Genomic DNA, 21,732 nt, shown 5'->3' on the forward strand with positions numbered 1-21,732 from the left:
TATAGAAATGCTAATGATTTTTCTATGTTGATTTTATATCCTGCTACCTTGCTATAGCTATTGATGATGTCTAGAAGCTTCTGAGTAGAGTTTTTTGGGTCTTTAAGGTATAGGATCATGTCGTCTGCAAATAGGGATATTTTGACAGTTTCTTTACCTATTTGTATTCCTTCTATTCCTTCTTCTTGCCTAATTGCTCTGGCTAGGAATTCCAGTACTATGTTGAATAGGAGTGGAGATAGTGGGCATCCTTGTCTGGTTCCTGCTTTTAGAGGGAATGGTTTCAGTTTTTCTCCATTAAGTATAATGCTGGCTGTAGGTTTGTCATATATAGCTTTTATAATGTTGAGGAACTTTCCTTCTATTCCTAGTTTTCTTAGAGCTTTTATCATGAAATGGTGTTGGATCTTATCAAAGGCTTTTTCTGCATTTATTGAGATGATCAAGTGGTTTTTGTCTTTGCTTCTGTTAATGTGGTTTATTACGTTTATTGCTTTTCATATTTTGAACCACCCCTGCATTCCTGGGATGAAGCCTACTTGGTTGTGGTGAATAATCTTTTTGATATAAAGAACCAACTTTTTGTTTCATTGATTCTTTGTGTAGTTTGTTTAGTTTCAATCTCATTAATCTTGGCCTGATTTTTATTATTTCTCTCTGTCTGTTGGTTTTGGGTTTGGTTTGTTCTTGTTTTTCTAGGAACTTAAGGTGCATCATTAGGTTGTTTATTTGAGAGGTCTCTGTTTTTGTAATGTAGACACTTATAAACTTTCCTCTGAGCACAGCCTTGGCTGTGTCCCACAGATTCTGGTAGGTAGTATTTTTATTTTCATTGGATTCTAGGAATTTTTTTATTTCTTCCCTTATTACTTTGGTTACCCATTAGTTTTTCAGCAGTGTGTTGTTCATTCTTCATGTGTTTGAATATTTTCTGGGGTTTCTTTTGTTGTTGAGGTCTAGTTTTATTCCGTTGTGATCTGACATGATGCAGGGGATTATTTTGATTTTCTTGAAAATTGCTTTGTGTCATAAAATGCATGTCTTCTATAACCTTAATTATTTTTTTCTACTTGTTCTATCAATTATTGGGAGAGGACCATTGAAGTTTGTTGTTGGTTGATGTATCTATCTTTTTTTCAATTTTATAAGTTTTTTGTTATCTGGTTTGAAGTGCTATTAATTTTAGAAAATCTATTTGACTTACAATTTTTATTTTTAATTGACATAATAGTTGTACATATTTATGGGATAAAGTATAATGATATAATACATGTATATAATATTCATTTATCAAATCAGAAAACAAAATGTAATCTATTTTGGAGAAAGTTCCATGAGCTTCAGAAAAAGAATGTCTATTTCCTAGTTGTTGGGTGAGATACTCTGTAGATATCAACCATATCTATTTGGTCTAATGTGTGGGGTAACTCTGAAGTTTTTTTGTTGATCTTTTGTCTGGATAACCTACCTATTGGTGACAGTGGGGTATTCAGTTTTTCCACTATCACTGTGTTAGTGTCTATCAGCGCTCTTAGGGCCATTAGAGTTTTTTTCTTTTTTTAATGTAGATGAGTGTCCCTGTGTTTGGTGCAAATATGTTAAGGATTGATATTTCCTCTTGATGAATTGTTCCTTTCATTAATATGAAGTGACCTTCATTGTCTGTTGTGATTGATTTTAGTCTGAAGTCTACTTTGTCAGATATGAGTGTAGCTACTCTTCACTGTTTATGGGGTCCATTTGCTTGGAAAACTTTTTTCTACCCTTTGACTCTAAGCCAATGTTTATTTTTTTCAGTGAGACAAGTCTCTTGTAAACAACATATGGTTGGGTCTTGTTTTTTAACCCAATTTGCTATTCTATGTCTTTTGGTTGGGGGCATGGAAGCAATTTAAATTCAGTGTTAATATTGAGAGGTGCTTATTGTTTCCAGTCATTCTTGTTCCCCTATTGTTTAGTTTTACCTATCCCTTGTTTACTGGTCTGCTTGCTCAAAAGGGTTTATTCTTTCTTTAGTCTCCCTGTGTCACTCTAGTTTCTTCTTCTATATATAAAAGTCCTTTAAGTATCTTCTGTAGTGCTGGCTTGGTGGTTGCAAATTCCCTTAGTTTTTCCTTGTTGTGGAAGGTTTTAATTTCTCCTTCAATTAGGAAGGTTAATTTTGCTGTGTAGACAAGTTTAGGTTGACAATTGCTTTCTTTCGGGCCTGAGTTATGTCTTTCCATGAACTTTTTGCATTTAGAGTTTACGTAGAGAAATCTGTTATTCTAATGGGTTTGCCTTTATATGTGATTTGTTGTTTCTCTTTTGCAGATTTCAGAATTATTTCTTTGTTCTGTGTGCTGAGTGTTTTGATTATGATGTGTCTGGGGGTGTTTCTTGTTTTGGTCTTGACAGTTTGGTGTTCTGTAAGCTTCCTACACCAGGGTGACTCTCTCTTTCTCAAGGTTAGGGATATTTTCTGCTATTATTCTATTGAATAGGTTGTTAATGCCTTTAGTTTGTACCTTCTCTCCTTCTTCTACACCCATGATTTGTAGTTTGGTCTTTTCATGATGTCCCAGATATCTTGCATGTTCCCTTCATATTTTCTTAGCATTCTTTCACGATCTTTTACTGTTTGGCCTAATTCCTCTACTTTGTCTTCTGTTCCTGATACTCTATTTTCAACTTGCTCCACTCTGCTCACCAAGCTTCCAATTGAGATATTTATTTGGACATTGAGTTGTTTATTTCAGATTGATTATTTTTCAGGGTTTCCTTATCTTTATTGTTTTCCTCTTTCATATCCTGGATAGTCTTCTTAATTTCATTCATCTATTTGTTTGTAGTCTCTTTGATCTCATTTAATTGTTTATTCATGTTCTCTTTGCAGTCAAATACTAACTTTTGTGTTTCTTCTTTGAGGTTGTTAATTATTTTTACTATTGTTTTTTGGAATTCATTATTTGATAGCTCTTCCTCTATGCAGGTGTTTGGGTCCTTAATGGTGGAACTGGCTTTTGATGGAGAGTGGTTGTCTTGCTGTTTCATTCTGTGTTGAGATTTATACATCTGGAGTTGTTTTTGGTTAGGGTTTTAAGCCCTTGTGCCGCTGCAGTTGGTGTTTTGAGTTTTTTTCTCCTAGAGCTCTAGCAGTGCTTCTCAGAGAGGGGTATGCTGGATATATTACCCCTTGCAGAGTTCTTGTTGTGGTGCCATTACTTCTTTTCTTCCCTCGGCAAGGAGGCTAGAGTTCCTATTCTTTGATGGTGTGCAGGATGTTTCCTGCAGTCCTAGTGGGGAGTGCTGAGTCTCTGTGCACTGTGGAGGCAGGCCTCCTAGCACCAGCAAAGTAGTGGATTGCCACTTAGTGGAGGAGATGGGATTCTAGCTCTCGGACAGGAGAGACATGACTCTTCTTCAGGGAGGTGCAGCGTGAAGTGCCGGGCTTCTGTGCACCTTGAGGGAGCAGGGCTTCTGGTGTTCCTCTCAGTGGGGAACCTAGTGTTCTTGCTCTTTGATGGAGGGCTCTCTTGCTGTCAGGGACAGTGGAGAGTGCTGGGCCTCCATGCTCTGTGGGAAAGGAACCTTCTGGAACCAGCAGAATAACAAAGCCTGGAGCCTGGGGCTCACTTAGATGTGTGGGGACAGGCTCCTGGCACTAAGTACAAGTGGAGGGTACCTGTTGGTCAGCAAAGCCTGCGGGCTTGAATTGTCTGATGCCCACAAGGCAATGGAGGCCTTGGGGTTTATTTGTGTTAGGGCAGGTCTATGAGGAGCTATGGCAGCTGCTGCAGGCATGGAAGACCCATGTCTGCAGGTAGCAAGGGCCCTGAGGCTTGCTTGCTAGCATTGGGCAACCTGGAGCCACGGCAACTGCTGCAGGTGTGGGGGAAACAAGCCTTTGGGCAGCGGGAATTCTGGAGCCTGCTTTCCAGGCATGGGCTCCAGGAGGGTAGTGCAGTATCAGGGCAAGCATGGGGGAACCAAGCCCTTGTGGAGCAGGAGTTCTGGAGCCTCATTTCCTACGTGGGCTTCAGGGAGTGCAGTTCAGTGGTGCTGCTTTTGGGAGAACTGTGCCTGCTGGTTCAGCCTTATGTTGCCTGTGGAGCAGCAGGAGCCATGGGTCCCAAAAGGCACGCATCTCAGGGTGAAGGTAACAAGTCATGTAGTAGGGGAGAGTGTGGAGCTCTGAGTTCCTATGTGTGTCTGGAAGCAGGACTTACCACCAAGAGAGCACTGAGCATTGGAGCCTGGAGTTGCATGGTGACTTCATAACTTCACTGGTTATGGGGCCCTATGGGTGCCTTTTGAGGTCCTCTGATCTTCCTTTTTCAGGGTAGTTAGTCACCGCTGGGCTATAGAGATGTCAACAATCTGCCATCTTGCTGTCCCCCCTCCCCAGTGCACTTCATTATGCCTTCTTCCTACACAAATGCAATGTATGTCAATATTATTCATTCTTTATCATTCTCTTTTCCTCTTCCTCCTCCCCCCACTTCCCTCAAACATCCCACTTTTGCAAACATGTTCTATATATGTGTATACACATTTGCATTGTATGTCTTCTTTTGAGAAAAGTTTGAGTCTTTTTACAATTTTTTAAAAATCAGGTTATTAGTTATTATTAATGTTTTTGGTATTGAATTTTCAGAGTTTCTTGTATATTCTGGATATTAGTCCCTTGTTAAATATATAATTTGCAAATATTTTCTCCCTTTCTGTAGGTTGTTTCTCTACTATGTTGATTATTTCCTTTGCTGATCAGAAGCTTTTTAGTTTAGTAAAACCCAATTTGTCCATTTTTGCTTTTGTTTCTTATACTTTGGGGGGGTGGTCTCATCTATAAAATTCTTGCCTAGATCAATGCCCTCAAGCATTCTTCCTGTGTTTCCTTCTAGTAGTTTCAAACTTTCAGGTGTCACAGTTAAGTCCTTGATCCATTTCTGTTTTTTTTTTTTATTATTTTTTTTTGAACTGGTGAGAGAGGGGTCTCATTTCATTATTCTGTATGTGGATACCTAATTTTCCTAGTATCATTTATTGAAAAGTCCTTTCTCTGTCCTTTTTCCAATGTGTGTTCTTAGCACCTTTGTTGAAAATCAGTTGGCTGTAGATGTGTGAGTTTACTTACAGTCTCTCTGTTTTGTACCATTGTTCTATATGTCTTTTTATGCCAATACCATGTTGCTTTGATTATGATAGCTTTGCAGTATATTTTAAAGTCAAGTAGTGTCATGCTTCTTGCTTTTTTCTTTTTGCTCAAGATTGCTTTGGCTATTTGGTTCTTTTGTGGTTCCATACATTTTTTAAGATAGATTTTTTTCTAGTTCCATGAAGAGCATCATAGGTATTTTTATAGAGATTGCCTTGAATCTACATATTGCTTTGAGTAGTTTGGACATTTTAATAATACTGATTCTTCTAATATGTAACTATAGAGGGTCTTTCCATTTTTTTGTGTGTTCTCTTTAATTTCTTTAAATGATGTTTGACAGTTTTCATTGCAGAGATTTTTCACTTCCTTGGTTAAATTTATTGCTAGATATTTTATTTTATGTAAATAAAATAAGTGTAAATGGGATTTCATTCCTGAGATCTGTGCCACATAATTGGCTACTCTTGTGTAACAGTGTTACTTAGTTGATTTTGTAAACTGTTGCTGTGCTAAATTTGTTTACTAGTTCTAATATTTTTTTCTATGGAATCTTTGGGAGTTTCTATGTATAAGATTATGTCTCATCTGCAAATAGTGACAACTTGACTCCCTGTTTTCCAGTTAGATGCCCTCTGTTCCTTTCTGTTCTAGTTTCTCTGGCTAGGACTTCTAGTACAGTATTGAATAAAAGTGGTGAAAGTGGACATCCTTGCCTTTTTCTAGATCTTAGAGAAAAATATTTTAGCTTTTACCCATTCAGCATGAAGGTTTGCTATATTATATATGGCTTTTATTATGTTGAAGTACATTATCTATACCAAATTTGTTTGGCATTTTTATAATGAAAGGATGTGGAATATTATCAAATGTTTTTTCTTCAGTTATTGAAATGATCATATGGGTTTTATCTTTCATTCTGTTGTTACATTACATCATGTTTATTGATTTATGTGTGAACCATCCTTGCATCCCTGGGATGAATCCAACTTGATCGTAGTGAATAATCTTTTCAATGTGCTGTTGAATTCAGCTTGCTAGTATTTTTGTTGTTTTTGAGGATTTTTGCATCTGGGTTTATCAAATATATTGACCTGTAGTTTTCTTCTTTTGTTGTATTCTTGTCTGATTTTGGCATCAGGATAATAATGACCTCATAAAATGAGTTTGGAAGAATTCTCTCTTCTTTACTTTTTGTAATACTTTAATAAGAATAGATATTAATTATTCTTAAGTGTTTCTTAGAACTCAGCAGTAAAGTCCTTTGGTCCTGGACTTTTCATTATTGGGAGACTTCTTATTATTGATTTAATCTTGGTACTCAATTTTGATCCATTCAGGTTTTCTGTTTCTTCATGATTCAATCTTATTAAGGTGTGTGCATCCAGAAATGTGTCCATGTCTTCTTGGTTATTAAACTTGGTGAATGGTTGTTCATAATCTCAAATTATCCCATGTATTTCAGTAGCGTCAATTGTAATGTTTCCCTTTTCATCTCTGAGCTTATTTATTTGAATCTTTACTCTTTTTTTCTTAGTTTAGCTAGGTGTCAGTTTTGTTTATCTTTTTGAAGAACGAGCTCTTCATTTCATTGATCTTTTGTAATTTTTAGACTATTTCTGTTTTAATCTTTATTAGTTCTTTCCTTCTACTAATTTGGAGTTTGGTTTATTTCTGTTTTTTTCTATTTCTTGGAGATGCAGCAATCAGTTCTTTGAGTTCTTTTGGCTTTTTTGATGTAAGTATTGATTGCTATAAACATCCCTTTAGTATACCAAGGGATTTTGCTGTATCCCACAGGTTTTGGTATATTTCCATTTTCATTGTTTCAAGACATTTTACAATCTCCTTCTTGGTTTTTCTTTTTATTCATTGGTTGCTCAAGAGTAGGTTGCTTAATTTCCACACATTTTTATAGTTTTCAAACTTTTTCATCTTGTTGATTTCTAGTATTATTGCATTGTAGTTGGAAAAGGTACTTGATATGATTTCAATTTTTAAAAATTTATTGAGACTTGTTTTGTGGCTTATTGTATGATCTATCCTGGAGACTATTCCTGTGCTCTCGAGAAGAATGTATATTCTGAATGTATATTCTATTCAACATCCTATTCTGTCTAGCTAACAGAATGCCTGTTAGGTCTATGTGATCTAGGGTGCAATTTAGCTCTTGTTTCTTCCTTAATGATTTTCTGTTTAGCTGATTTGTTCATTATTGAAAGTGGGGTGTTCAAGTCCCTTATTGTTATTGTTTTGGTGTCTATTTCTCCTTTTATGCTTGGTACTATTTGCTTATACTCTTAGGTGCGTTTACATTGGGTGCATATATATTTAAAATTGTTATTTCCTCTTGCTGAATTGACTCTTTATCATTATATAATGACCTTTCTTATCTCTTTTTACCGCTTTTGATTTAAATTCTATTTTTCTGAGTTTAATAGTTTCTATGGCTATTCCTGCTTTCTTTTAGAGCGTACTGTGTTTCCACTCCAAGTGTTTGTAGCTGGTTGTCTTATCTTTCAATAAACTAAATGTGAAAAGATTTTTTGCAAAACCATGATTATGCCTAGTATATAATTAATGCAGCATTCTGGCCCTGTTACTTATACTGGAACTGTTTTTGTATTAGTCAGCTTTATGTTATTACAATGAAATCCCTGAAAAAGATAGCTTACAAAGTAATACACATTTATTTATTTAAATCACACTTTTGCAACATATGAAAATCAATAAACGTAATAAACCACATTAACAGAAGCAAAGACAAAAACCACTTGATCATCTCAATAGATACAGAAAAAGCCTTTGATAAGATCCAACACCATTTCATGATAAAAGCTCTAAGAAAACTAGGAATAGAAGGAAAGTTCCTCAACATTATAAAAGCTATATATGACAAACCTACAGCCAGCATTATACTTAATGGAGAAAAACTGAAACCATTCCCTCTAAAATCAGGAACCAGACAAGGATGCCCACTATCTCCACTCCTATTCAACATAGTACTGGAATTCCTAGCCAGAGCAATTAGGCAAGAAGAAGGAATAAAAGGAATACAAATAGGTAAAGAAACTGTCAAAATATCCCTATTTGCAGATGACATGATCCTATACCTTAAAGACCCAAAAAACTCTACTCAGAAGCTTCTAGACATCATCAATAGCTATAGCAAGGTAGCAGGATATAAAATCAACATAGAAAAATCATTAGCATTTCTATACACTAACAATGAGCAAACGGAAAAAGAATATATGAAAACAATTCCATTTACAATAGCCTCAAACAAAATCAAATACCTAGGTGTAAACCTAACAAAAGATGTGAATGACCTCTACAAGGAAAACTGTACACTTCTGAAGAAAGAGATTGAGGAAGACTATAGAAAGTGGAGAGATCTCCCATGCTCATGGATTGGTAGAATCAACATAGTAAAAATGTCGATACTCCCCAAAGTAATCTACATGTTTAATGCAATTCCCATCAAAATTCCAATGACATTCATTAAAGAGATTGAAAAATCTACTGTTAAATTTATATGGAAACACAAGAGGCCACGAATAGCCAAGGCAATACTCAGTCAAAAGAACAATGCAGGAGGTATCACAATACCTGACTTCAAACTATATTACAAAGCAATAACAATAAAAACAGCATGGTACTGGCACAAAAACAGACATGAAGACCAGTGGAACAGAATAGAGGATCCAGATATGAAGCCACACAACTATAAGCAACTTGTCTTTGACAAAGGAGCTAAAAATATACGATGGAGAAATAGCAGCCTCTTCAACAAAAACTGCTGGGAAAACTGGTTAGCAGTCTGCAAAAAACTGAAACTAGATCCATGTATATCACCCTATACCAAGATTAACTCAAAATGGATCAAGGATCTTAATATCAGACCCCAAACTCTTAAGTTGATACAAGAAAGAGTAGGAAATACTCTGGAGTTAGTAGGTATAGGTAAGAACTTTCTCAACGAAACCCCAGCAGCACAGCAACTAAGAGATAGCATAGATAAATGGGACCTCATAAAACTAAAAAGCTTCTGTTCATCAAAAGAAATGGTCTCTAAACTGAAGAGAACACCCACAGAGTGGGAGAAAATATTTGCCAACTATACATCAGACAAAGGACTGATAACCAGAATATATAGGGAACTTAAAAAACTAAATTCTCCCAAAACTAATGAACCAATAAAGAAATGGGCAAGTGAACTAAACAGAACTTTCTCAAAAGAAGAAATTCAAATGGCCAAAAAACACATGAAAAAATGCTCACCATCTCTAGCAATAAAGGAAATGCAAATTAAAACCACGCTAAGATTCCACCTCACCCCTGTTAGAATAGCCATCATCAGCAACACCACCAACAACAGGAGTTGGTGAGGATGTGGGGAAAAAGGAACCCTCTTATACTGTTGGTGGGAATGTAGACCAGTACAACCACTCTGGAAAAAAATTTGGAGGCTACTTAAAAAGCTAGACATTGATCTACCATTTGATCCAGCAATACCACTCTTGGGGATATACCCAAAAGACTGTGACACAGGTTACTCCAGAGGCACCTGCACACCCATGTTTATGCAGCACCATTCACAATAGCCAAGTTATGGAAACAGCCAAGATGCCCCACCACTGATGAATGGATTAAGGAAATGTGGTATCTATACACAATGGAATTTTATGCAGCCATGAAGAAGAACGAAATGTTATCATTCACTGGTAAATGGATGGAATTGGAGAACATCATTCTGAGTGAGGTTAGCCTGGCCCAAAAGACGAAAAATCATATGTTCTCCCTCATATGTGGACATTAGATCAAGGGCAAACACAACAATGGGATTAGACTATGAGCACATGATAAAAGCGAGAGCACACAAGGGAGGGGTGAGGATAGGTAAGACACCTAAAAAACTAGCTAGCATTTGTTGCCCTTAATGCAGAGAAACTAAAGCAGATACCTTAAAGCAACTGAGGCCAATAGGAAAAGGGGAACATGTACTAGAGAAAAGGTTATATCAAAAAGAATTAACCTAGAAGGTAACACCCACGCACAGGAAATCAATGTGAGTCAATGCCCTGTATAGCTATCCTTATCTCAACCAGGAAAACCCTTGTTCCTTATTATTATTGCTTATACTCTCTCTACAACAAAATTAGAAATAAGGGCAAAATAGTTTCTGCGGGGTATTGGCGGGGGAGAGGGAGGTGGCAGAGTGGGCGGTAAGGGAGGGGGTGGGGGCAGGGGGGAGAAATGACCCAAGCCTTGTATGCACATATGAATAATAAAAGAAAAATGAAAAAAAAAAAATCACACTTTTGGAGTTTTAAGGCCATGTGCCTGCGATGGCTCAATTCCAGTGAAGGCCCTTCAGGCTGCAGTCACATCATGGCAAAAGGATCTGTGTGTGTATATGCAGAACAGCTTATGTCCCACAATCCTTCAAAGGGAATGCCTAATGATCCAAGGATCTCCTAATAGCACCTTCTAAGCATTGTACTTACTAAGAACAGTGCCAGCCCTGGAACTAAGACTTTAACACATGGACCTTCGGGGGGACACTCAGCATCTTAACTGCAGCAGTTCTCATCACTGCAAGTTCTTGACAGCCAGTCAATAGGGTCTCTATGAAATTTATGGATCAGGTTAGCACCTAGACTAGATGAATTTCTGGACTTTCTCAATCCTGTGAAGCTATGATTTTGTAATATCAATATTAGTTATTTCAAGAATTAGATAACCACTTGCCAGTGATAATGATAAGTATAGATAGACACTTTTTTGTTGTTCTTGCCTAGGTTGGCCTCAGATTCTTGGTCTTAACCAATCTTTCTGCCTTAGCCCCCCCTGATTAGTTGGGTCTTCAGGTGTGTCCCACTGCACCCAGTTTAGACAGCCACTTTATATTAGTGTTTTATTGCTTCTATTTTTAAATGAAACCCAGGTTTTACTTTTATTTATTTTGTAGTTCAAATGGTTTTGGTTTTGCTTTGGGACATGGTCTCATTATGTAGCCTTGGCTGGCCTCAAACCTACAATCCTACCTCAGCCTCTCAAGTGCTGGGATTATAGGCATACTCACTGCATCCAGCTTAGTTCAGTGTTTTTTTTTATCAGTAAACTGAAAGTACATTTTAAATGTTTTTTTTTTCTCATATATACTTCACTTGTCTTATTAATAAGCAAAGCTTTATAAGGGGAGACTTCACCTAGTCTTCATACTCCAATTCATCTTCCGCTTTAATCTGGAAGTAATGAAGTACATAACTTTCTTTGTCAGATGCTATCACATGACACCAATCATGAGGATTATTTGTTTCAATAAGTTTATTGGTAAGATATTTCAAATACCTTGTAGACAACAGTTTCTCAGAAACTGTTTTTGAAGTATTCAATGTGAACAATGTTCCTGAGGTTTCTAGCTTTTCCATTGATTATAACCTTCTCCCATGGAAATTGTGCAAAATATTCAAATTCAAAACTTCCATCTTCTGTTGGATGAATAAGGTCTAAATTAAACTTCCAAATCAGCCTCTTAGGCTTTTTGCCTTTCTGTGGCACCACCTTGAGAGCTGTCCTTCTGATCAGAGAGCAAGCCTCATGTTTTCAAAGCTTCATTAACTTTTTTGGGGGCATTGGTAGATTTATATATCAAACTGCTATTGGATATTAGAACAGTAGCATGAAAGGTGATAGGAATAGAGTAAATTGTCATTTCCACTGCTAGGCTGTAACCATCGCTACCCTTATTTCCTCTTCAGCTTGAAGGTTTGATTAGCATTCCATAATTTGATTGTACCAAACATTTTCTGCAAAGGGCTAGATAGTAAATATTTTAGAACTGAGACACATAAGGTCTCTGTCATGTATTCTTTTTTTTCTTCTGCTTCTCTTATTTGTCCTCCTCAATTCTTTCAAAACCTCAGGGTGCTGGTGGCTCCCGCCTGTAATCCTAGCTACTCAGGAAGCAGAGATCAGAATAGCAGTTCAAAGGAAGCCATAGTCCACAAGACCCTATCTTGAAAATACCCATCACAAAAAAGGGCTGGTGGAGTGGCTTAAGGCATAGGTAGGCCCTGAATTCAAGTCCCAGTACCACAAAAAAAAATCCTTAGCTTTCAGGCAGTAAAAAATTAGCTACAAGACGCATGTGACTGAAGGCCAATGGATTGCAATGGATTGCAAACTCCTTTGCTATAGTATAATTTTTAAAAAGTAGGTGGACAGTTAGTTTTTATAGTTTTCACTATTTCAAACAATGCTGCAGTGAAAATGCTATTACTTGTATCTTTGTTCATATGTGCCAACAGAATCCTAGAAGTAGTTAAAGGGTATTTGTATTTAACATTAGGACAGATATTGCTAAAGTACATGTTGTACCATTTATACTTTCACTAATAGTATAGGAGAGTACTATTCCCTATACTCTTGTAAAAACTTAATATTACCAAACTTGCATTTTTGCCCATGTGATGAATTAAAAAAACAGCATCTCACTTTTTGAAATGATATTTCTCTCATTCTTAGTCAGGAATCTGCATATGGATTTTCTTTGAATTTCCCATTCATTTGTCCTTGTTAATTTATATATGCTCTCATTAATCTTCTGTTTTACATGTTGCAGATTTTCCAACAAATCTATTTCTTGTTTTTCAATCCTACTTAGAAATTTCATATTTTATTTTAGACAAGTGAATGCTCTTTTACTTTGTAAAAACCCACTTTCAAGTGGGTTGCATCTTCCTTTGGATGCCTCTGTTCTCAGATTAGAAGTATATTCTTTTTAGTAGTACATTTAAGTAAATTCCTACCAGAATTTGATGTAAGGTGAACATTGGTTTCTTTCAAACAACTTTTGTGCTTTTTGTCTTGACTGTTAGGAAACACAGCTAAATCTATGTAACCTACTTTTTTAGACAATGCAATAGTTACCACAAACTGTCAGTACTAAAATGGTGTCTACAAACCTGAAAATAGAGGCTGGGAAAATAGGGTAGCATAAAGCTATCCTGTGACTCAAAATCCATGGTAGAGAAATAGGGTAGCAGAAGATCTTAAACATAAATGGATAAGACTGAGAATTCATGATTGTGGGACAAACTGAGAAGTAGAGGGGTTTGATAGGAACCAAGGCCTAGAAATAGTGATGGTTGCATGAATTTAGGATATTCTATAGCCACGGGTTCTGAACCTGTGGGCTGACAATTTGTATAGGCTTATAATCTCTTATCTACAATTCATAAATCCAAAAAGCTGTGAAAGTCCAGATTTAAAAAATTATCAAAATATGACTTATATAGATGAGATGATTCAAAGTCTTTATTTTATTTTGAAAATTCATACATTTTGCTGCATAAATAACAATGTGATTGATTTAAAGTTACTTCTTCTAGCCTACTGAAAAGTGTTATAAAATATCTGATGTATGTGTCTCCTTCCTTTCTAGAACCTTCTGAATTCTAAATTCTGAAACATATCTTGCCTTGAAGAGTTTTTGTGAAGGTATTGTAAGTGTGTAATTAATAGTTTACCCAAAGGCCCAGACAGAATCAGCTTTCTTTTTGTCTCTTTATGGTTTCTGATTTCACATTCTAACATCATATTTAATAATCCTGTTGCATATACATTCAGTATAAAGTCTCAAATTCATTTGTCAGTAGGAATAGTGGAAAGCAGACTCCAGGAGGGCCCACAGTAATCTTTGCCCTTGTGTAGTCCCCTACTATTTGAGCCAGAGCTGCTCTGGGTACCCATTCATTATATGGACAGAAGTGATGCTGTGTGACTTCTGAGGTTAGATTACAAAGGTGGCTCAGCTTCTGCCTTGGTCTCATTGGTCTCTGGTTCTGTGTACCATGTTTTAAGAATACACAAGGGCAAACACAACAAGTGGATTGGACTATGAGCACATGATAAACGCGAGAGCACACAAGGGAGGGGTGAGGATAGGTAAGACACTTAAAAAACTAGCTAGCATTTGTTGCCCTTAATGCAGAGAAACTAAAGCAGATACCTTAAAAGCAACTGAGGCCAATAGGAAAAGGGGAACAGGTACTAGAGAAAAGGTTAGATCAAAAAGAATTAACCTAGAAGGTAACACCCACGCACAGGAAATCAATGTGAGTCAATGCCCTGTATAGCTATCCTTATCTCAACCAGCAAAACCCCTTGTTCCTTCCTATTAATGCTTATACTGTCTCTACAACAAAATTAGAGATAAGGGGAAAATAGTTTCTGCTGGGTATTGAGGGGGGGGGGAGCGGGAGGGGGTGGAGTGGGTGGTAAGGGAGGGGGTGGGGGCAGGGGGGAGAAATGAACCAAGCCTTGTATGCACATATGAATAATAAAAGAAAAAAAATAAAAAAATAAAAAAATAAAATAAATTAAAAAAAAAAAAAAGAATACACAAAAAGCTGCAGGGAAAGAGATAGTAGAGAGGAACCAACTTGCCAGCAATGTGAGTAAGACACCCTAGAAGTGTATTTGCTTCAGCCCCTCTCAAGCCTTCAGCTGACTGTGGCTCTGGCCTTCATCTTGACAACAACTTCATGAGAGATTCAAAGTCACAACAGCTGAACCAAACCTCTCCCATATACATGATCCACAGAGATTACAAGGACAACAAATCACTATTGTCTTTTAACTGCTAAGTTTTTGAGTGGTTTGTTATATAGCGGTAGATAATTAATACAGTGAGTTACAATATTAATAATTGATTATTTTAATAAAGTACAGTTTAGAAACTTCTCTACAGGGCTCTCAAACAATGTGGCATTTGATTCCTACATTGCATTTCCTACATAGTTTGGATATGTTATTTTATCATTTGTCATACACATTATGTAATATTTTCTTCTTCTCCTCCTTCTTCCCCCCACTGAACTGCTGAATAATCTTACTTTTAGAAAAGTTCTTATTGTGTGACTATTCTGATTCTGGTCCAGAGTTAGTTTTGGATCGCTGTTTATTATTACAGTGTGACAATCTATCCCAATGGTCATGTCTTAGAGTAATGAAGTTTTACTATTTCTCATGATTCTGTGATTTGTCTGGGCAGTCCTACTAGTCTTGCCCAGACTTTTTTTGTGAAGTTGAGTTCATCTGGTGGGTCTGCTGCTGCTGGAGACTATAACATGGTCCCACCCTCAGGTTTGGAGTTTTGGCTGAGATGGTTGGAAAGCTGAAAACTTCCTCCTTACTTGGTATCTCATGGTTAACAAAACCTAAGTATTTTCCATAGTAGCTGGAGTCTTGGGGACCCTGTTTCACAGGGTCACCTCTATCACATTACAAAGGCCAAAGCAAGTTGTAAGACCAGTCCAGATTCAGGAAAGGGGTGGAAAGACAGTAGCAGAACATATAAAGGGGATATAGGTACAGGGTGAAGAGCTTCCTTCATTGAGAGGAAATTATTATAATAGTATACCATAAGTTCACTAGAAGAAACTATAAATATTAACTCACAAGATTCCAGTAGCCTGAATTCTTGAACATAGAGTTAGAAGGTGCAGAATGATTAATTCATTAACCATATATATATATTGAGAATCTAGTATGTGCTGGCCTTCAAGAAACAATATATAATTCTTTACTTGAAGGAAGAATCATACTTTTTTTTTCTAGTCTTTTCAAATCCAGTCCTTTAAGGTCAGAGAATGAGCATTTTATATAAATAATCAAAGCATCAGATAATTCTTGCATGGCCTCTGTGTTTAGGATTCTGCTATTTATTCCCGAGGCACTTTACTAGGAGGTAATGATGTAGATTTTGTGAGTTACTGATACTCTCTGCAGATGTGTTCATGGATCCCACACTCCTGGCTATAATATCTGCCCCTGGGGTGTTTGATAGGGCATCTGAGTCCTGTTTGGCTTCACCTGCCTTTCCAATTACACACTTTACCATATGGCAAAGATGCCAGGAGTGAATTCTCCTGACTTAAGATAATTAGAGTAGTAAGTGTCAGAGGGAAGTTATGGAATTGACTTTCTGTACTCTATGTGCAGGGCAAATTATTGAGCATTAGGTTATAGAGACCTGAATAAGATATAAGATAAGGACTCATAGAACTGGAAGTGAAAATACAAATAACCTGGACATTCTTCTTATTTAAAAGAGAAAAACTGAGACATTAAGTGACATGCTTATGTTAAAATACCTATTTAGTAACACACCTGAAAGTACAACTTAGGAATTTTGACTTTCTGTCTGGTATTATTTCTATTGGTGTCTGCCATCTTAAAAGCATGTATTCTTAAGGAAGAGAGATAATTTCTAAAATTTTCTGAGTGTTAACTTAGTGTATACCAAACAGTGGTATAAATTTGGAGTCTCTCAATGAACCTTCCAACTGCCAGAAGAGTGGGTATTGTTAGTACTTATATTTAGGGAGAAGGGTTGTTTAAGTAACTTTCCCAAATACCCAAGACTAAAAATTTCAAAAGCAGGTCTTCAACCCAGGCTTTCTTACTTCAGAGTCTGAGCTTTTAATTACCGAGTCAGCCCTACTCTATGTATAGGCATGATAATACCAAAATAGCTAAAGGAAAGCTAGGAGCCTGCTGAAGTTTCATGGAAGGTCTTCAGGTCCCAAGCGAGAAGCTATGCTAGAAGCAGAAGCGTGCATCTATTGGGGAGAGAACACAGTCTGGTTCATGGTAGAAGCCCAGGATGAGTTTACTGAATGAATGTTAAATTCCTGTTTCTAGGTGAACTGACAAGTCAGTGGAGTATAAATTATGAATTGAATTGTTCCTCTGGCACTAATAGACCTTGCTAACAGCCTGGTTCTGTTTGTGTAAACATCTAGATGTTCTATGTGTGGCAAGTAGATCCTTTTCTCATAATCTGCTTTAGAAATGATTAGATTTCATTCACTCATTGTTTCAAGAAATGCATATTGAACAAAGATGTTGTGCTAGGTACAGAGCTGCCTCAGGGCTGCCTTTAGAAGCTGCCTCCTCCATCTCTTTAGCTCTGGTTACATCATCCTATTTGTTGTGGCTCATGGTGCTCCTTGTTTTCTTGAGATAAAAACCAAGATTTGCACATTCTTCTTTAAGTTTATAGCACAAATAAATTAGAAAGTCATATGTCACACATGATGTTTGATCTAGCTTATTTAAAAGGGATCTCAGAAAGAAGAACCATTAATCCATGCTGGGTCAATTACAATGAAAAATTATTGTTGTATTAATCAGAATATAGTTAATGGGTATAAAAAAACCAGTGATGTATAATGGGTAAACTGTGAGACAAGTTTATTTCTTGCTTATGTAAAATGGACTTTTCTGGTAGAATGATGAGTCTTGTCTAAGTGGTAATTCAGATATTCAATTCCTCTCAAAGTTATCACACATGTCTACATCAAGCAGGAAGAAGGAGAAAAGACTCCTTAATGGGCTGCACATGGAGAGACACACATCTGTCTACTAATATCCCTTTGACAAGAGGTTAATCATATAGTTGACATCTGAGTGTGAGGGAGCCTAGAACATATACACCTGTAAAAAAGAGGAAATAAATTTGATGGACAATAGGCCAATGTCTGCCAAAATGTTTACATAACATACACACACACATACACATGCACACACATATACATGCACACACATACACACACATACACACATATATACATATACACAAACACACACACACATACAAACACACACATACACACATACACACACACACAAAGGATCCTCGGACTGCAATATTTATTTAAAAAGGAGGACAGGACTATGAAATCCTCTCACTTTGTTTTAATTCACTAATATTTTCGTTTAAAAATATTTTTATTAGCATATATTAGCTGTACAGGAGGTTTAATTGTGACATTTCCATATATGCTCACAATGTGCCATAGTTATGTTCACTCCCACCATCTTCTCCATCATTCCTCTCTTCCCCTACTTACAACAATTACAACAGGTTTCATTGTTCTATTCCATATAACATGCTTATTTTCTTGAATTTCATGTAAATCTAAATTTGTTTTTATTTCATAAAATTGAGAAATATATTATCAATTTCTTTTGAAATCATGTTCAACTCTTTCATTCTATAGATAAGAAATACAAGCCTCAGAGAGGTTAAGATAAATTGTCAAAAGTCCTACAAGTAGCTGACAACAGAGTTAAAAGTGAAGTTCAGAGACTTCTTGATTTTCTCTTTTACCTTAAATGAGATAATATCAATAATATCGGCCCTAGCACTTATTATATCTGCATTATATTTTATTCTCACCCAGAACATTTTTTGTTGAATTTGTTTTGTGGAAAGTATGGTGTAAATATTTTTAATGAAATTTTGGTTCAAAGAGATTCTCACTCTAGCCTTTAGATGGCACAAGTTAGCTAATCCAAAGCTGTTTTATAATCTACAGTAATTACAGAAAGTTAAAGAAAATTTTACAGAAAACAGGAGGATTTAATAATAATTTAAACAAAGCAGACATGTTATCAGCAAAGCCTCCTTGTATTTTAGAATTGGTCTTCTGAATGAGTCCTTGTGCACAAAAGGAAAATGATTGGAAGGTTTTCTAGGGGTTCTCTAATTCTGCCCATGTCAGGAGTCACAAGAAATAAATGACTCTTGGTAGAGATTTTGGGGTAAGAATTGGACTTATAGAGAGTTTTCCGAAGTGGATGGAATACAAATCTGTGAGAAGTCCCCAAACATGACAAATTGTCTCTTCATTGGCTTATGGTACTTAGTTCAGGTACTCATTTGCTAATTAATGACCCCACCAGGATGTTCAGCTCTTACATGATGATGACTAAAAATCTTTTCAGGTACTTCTGTAGGATGGTGCTATAGCACAATGCTTCACAATTATTAGGGCTATAGGAATTGTTGGTAGAAATTTTTCTTCTCATTTTTGTTCCTGGAGGGATAACTCCTTTCTTAAGGTGTCAATAAAAATATGACCAAAGTACATTATATACATGCATAAAAATGTCATAAAACCTATTAAAATAAATAAAACACTACAACTTAATATGGTGTTTACACAGTGCCTCTTATATTGACTAGCACTCTTATAGCTAGCATAAAGAATCCTTTACAAATCGGCTCTTCTTCTGAAATCCAGTTCAGTTCTGAAGTTAATATTTAGCTAAGTCCATATCATGTATGGACTAGACAATATAAAACCAAAATACTGACTGATTATGTAAATGCCTAGTGCTTTTGCTGTGAGCATATGCAAATGACCACATATATACCAAAAAGGTAAAATGTGTTGATGAGGAAAGAGACAGTAAAAATGTTCCTCTTGTATCTGTGTAGAGTGTGCTCTTTGGCATGTTACATCTAATCTTCAGAATTCTATGATTTATGAGCACAGGAATCTGAAGTTTGAATAAGTTAACATCATTTTTCCTGATGTCATTTTCCAAGTTTATGTAATAATATGAAGTATGCAAAGCTAATCATTGGTGTTTCTGAGCTCAACATAATAGGCCTTTTTTGTTTTAGTTGATGTTTCCATCCTCAGCTCACTCCTAGCAGCTAAAGTTTTCTTAGTCTATTTCTATCATCCCCTCCCCTGACAAAAATTCACTTTCTCAACCTCATCAATAAGGCATATGCAACTGATGCTGGATTCAAATATTCTTGATATCCAGCAGGTTTTCAGTTTTAACTAGTCTAATATACCTCCTAAGCCAAAAGCATAAAGGTAAATTGAAATGTTATTTTTTATATGTATTTTTTAGAGTACGATTTTATTGACTTTTTTGCTGCAGCATTTTCTACTTTGCAAAATAATGGGTTTCATTATGACACTTCGCACATGTATAGATACACTTCGATCATATTTACCCCACACCACCCTCTGTGGTCCACCTCCTTCCACTGGTCCACCTCCACAAAGCAAATAGTCCTCTTTGTATGTCCATGTCATTTTGTTTGTTTTTAAGGCAAGATTTTGTGTATGAGAGATTCTTTTTGAGTCTGACTTATTTTGCTTGATGATGATGCCTTAAGGTTCCATCCATTTCCCTGCAAATGACATAATTTCCTTCTTCTTTATGACTGAATAATACTCAATTGTATATTTATATCATAGTTTCTTAATGATTCAGCTGTTGTTGGGCACCTAGGCTGATTCCATGATGTGGTTAATGTGAATTGAGAAATACTATTTTTATAAAAATGTACATGTGGCCATTTAAAAAACTCAAGTGATATAAATAAGCACATCCCAAATTCTATCTCTCAAAAATAGCTACTATGCTTTGGCCAAAACTTTTTTCAATGCATATATACATGATTATAGATGCAACAAAATAGATATGAGGGACTGCTGGTGGAAATAAAGCCATCCAGCAGGTAGTCTATCCCAACAAGTATGCAACTTGCTTTGCTTACTAGTAAGATGAATTTTCATAAAGGGTAGCTTAAAATACATTGTATCCAATGTTCTCTGTAATTTAATGATATACCTTTTTTATTTCTTTGAGACAGGGTCTTCCTATGTAACCCAGGCTGGCCTTGAACTCATGATTCTTTTGAGTTCTAAGATTACAGAAATGTTCCACCATGCCTTGGTTTTAAATATTTTTAAAATACAAGGGGTTATTCTTGAAATGATTTTTATACTAGAAAATAAAGTGACTTATGACTAGAAACTCCTTTCCTACCTTGGCATATATTAACGCACAGTATTTGGAGGAAGAGGTCAGCCCACCTGCAGTTTTCCTTTAGGTTCCCACCAGTAGAGTTAGTGAGTCTTGTTCTTCTTGTCTGCGTGAGAGAAGAGGGTTAGGAGATGTTGGATATAAGCCAGTGAGCAAGTGACCAGAAACACATCAGTTCTAGTCTACTGGTCCAGTCACTATTACGTCTATTAGAACAAAATTTGTTATCAAAGAAATACATTATGGCTTCATCATGCTCCTATTAATTTTCAAAACATTAAAAAAACTCATATAAAAATATCTTCTGTTGAAGTACAACCGGTCTCATGAACAATTTTCTCCAACTCCAAATACCTATCATATTTTAATCTTTCAGATTTAGAATTTCCCTCTCCTCTTACTCTTATTCTAATCTAGACTTACATATTGTCTTTCTTTCAGTTCTGTTGAGTAGGGATTTTTATTCAATCTAAACAATTAAGTAATTAATAACGTGTTTAGCACTTTGCCAGCCACTGTGAAAGTTACGCGAAGAGGCAATGTAGTAGCTTAGTGACCTAGAACTTGGGTTTTAGAGCCAGGCTGCCTGGGTTTGAAGAATTCTTTACTACTTACTAGTTGTGTGTGAGCATGGGCAATTTTATCTCTGTGAAGCTAAGACAATAAAAGTACTTTCCTCAAAGATTATTGATATAATTCATTGAGAAAATCTGTGTAAACCACTGAGCCTGGTTCCCGCTACGTAATAAACAAGCAATAGGTGTTATTATTATTATTGCTTATTTTTTGCATTCATTATTACTAAGGACCATTAAACATGAAACCTGTCCAAAGGAAATTTACAGTCTAACTGAATTAATATTCATATATAAAACCACAAAGAGTAGAATAAAGTAATTGTTGTTGGCAATAAGAATTGTAATTAAAGAGGAATCCATGAAGGATGT

The 21,732-nt window shown here is 36.1% G+C and overlaps 1 pseudogene; it reads right to left on the minus strand.

Annotated features, from left to right (window-relative positions):
* Positions 1–11,349: 11,349 nt before the first annotated feature.
* The window catches only part of LOC141414725 (ribosomal protein eL22-like pseudogene), a 29,169-nt pseudogene continuing 18,786 nt past the window's right edge, over positions 11,350–21,732 (minus strand).

The sequence above is a fragment of the Castor canadensis genome, chromosome 12 (genome assembly GCF_047511655.1).
Source record: "Castor canadensis chromosome 12, mCasCan1.hap1v2, whole genome shotgun sequence".
NCBI lineage: Eukaryota > Metazoa > Chordata > Mammalia > Rodentia > Castoridae > Castor > Castor canadensis.